This window comes from Belonocnema kinseyi, chromosome 3 (genome assembly GCF_010883055.1).
Source record: "Belonocnema kinseyi isolate 2016_QV_RU_SX_M_011 chromosome 3, B_treatae_v1, whole genome shotgun sequence".
NCBI classification, from domain to species: domain Eukaryota; kingdom Metazoa; phylum Arthropoda; class Insecta; order Hymenoptera; family Cynipidae; genus Belonocnema; species Belonocnema kinseyi.
In genome coordinates, this window is record NC_046659.1 from 30,464,014 (window position 1) to 30,465,947 (window position 1,934).

Consider the following 1,934-nt stretch of genomic DNA (forward strand, 5'->3'; position numbering starts at 1 on the left):
ATCTGATGTCTGGACTGATGTACTCAACAACGTGAGTTACTTAGGCGTAACGGCACATTATGAATTTGAAGATGAACTGCGGTCTACGACGATAGGTGTTACAAAAAATAAAAGAAAGACATACAGCTAAAGTTTTAGGCACGTGGATGGAAAGCGTAATGGATGATTGGTTCATCGAGAAGGAAAAAGTTGTTGTGATGGTAACAGACAATGCATCAAATATTGTGAAGGCAGTTCACGATAAATTAGGGCCCAATAAGCATCTTCCATGCTTTGCTCATACGATAAATTTGGTCGCCACTAGTACTATGGACTTCAAAGATGCAGCAGTTTTGGTGACAAAAATTAAAATAATCGTGACCTACTTTAAAAAATCATCAGTTGCTGGCAGTGAACTACGAAAACTCAGCGTCCTCTGATTGATCCAGTGTGTTGATACGCGCTGGAATTCTACTTACTATATGCTGGAACGTTTTATTCTGTTAGCGGACATAATTGGGTCAATTTTATTGAAAATTCCAGATTCACCTCCAATGCTGACTGCATCTGATCTACAGCTGGCAAAAGAAATTCTTGAAGTTTTACGACCAATAGAACAAGTGACAAGAGAACTGTATGGGGAAAAGTACGTAACGATCAGCAAGATAATTCCAATGATGTACTGCCTAAGGAAGAAAGTTGAATCACTTCATATACGTCTGCAAACGCCAACTGCGCGAGCTTTGCTAGATTGCCTCCAATTTCAAATCACTAAAAGATTCGGGAACATAACAGCAAATCGGATTATTTCGGTTTCAACAATACTTGATCCTCGATTCAAAAAACTCCATTTTCAGCAGAACGAGCACTTAGCCTGTGCGCAATCTGTGAATTATATTGCTAAACTTGTGAGAGAGTTTGATCAAATGAACATGTCCACACTTGATGCAACGGTAACTCAAGAAAATGCTGGCAACCCTGACACGTCGGACAATCTCTGGGCATACCACGAGGATCTAGTCAAAGGCCAGTTCGCAAATTCACAGGAAAATAACCAAGATGAAATGCCAACCGATCTAAAGCACTATTTGAATCAGCCACTGGCAAAACTAAAAGAAAATCCAATGTATTATTGGAATAAGAAATACAAAATAGTGTATCCCACTCTTAGCAAAATTGCGAAAAAATACTTGCCCGTGGTCGCAACGTCGGTACCTTCAGAAAGACTTTTTTCTCGAGCTGGGAATATTCTAAATGATGACAGAAATAGACTTTCGCCAGATCATTTATAGCATTTACTTTTTCGAATTCTTTTCGGCTGAAGAATGGTTATTGGACTGAATGTTTGAATTTATCTCTGTTGTTTCTTATTTATACGTCACAAATTAGTCGAAAGTTTGTCTATCTTAACAAAGTATTAAAATACATGTGATATATTACCTATTTACCTAGAATCATAAGAAAGACATTTATATGACTTAAAAATATAATATTTCATTGAAAAAATCATTTCATTATTCTAATAAATAATCAATATTGTATTAAAATACTATTCTAAAAAAAATCTAAAATGGAATTTGTCCTAGAAACCTGTTGGAAAAATTGAATTTCTTTTGAACGATTTTTTTGGATCGATTCTTGCTAGATCGATTCTTTGGGTTCGATTTTTGAGGTGAATCGATTCTTGAGGAACGATTTCAAGATCGATTCAAGAATCGATTCTTTCTAAAGAATCCAACATCCCTAGATTGTACCACATCTCGTTTCAGATCTGAGATCACTGCGCACAGACCGTTATCATTACGTGTGTGCCGCCAACGTGGAAGTGGTAGAAAAGTTGTCTGCGATTACCACTACATAATTACCGGTAATTACTAGTATTTTAAGGTTTTACCTCGATCAGGCCCGAGCAGCACCAATCAGTACAAATAAGTAGTCAATGATCGCTCGCTTGT

At 36.9% G+C, this 1,934-nt stretch overlaps 1 pseudogene; it reads left to right on the forward strand.

Moving 5' to 3' along the window:
- Position 1: 1 nt before the first annotated feature.
- Positions 2 to 1,301, forward strand: LOC117169756 (annotated as a pseudogene).
- Positions 1,302 to 1,934: the final 633 nt, after the last annotated feature.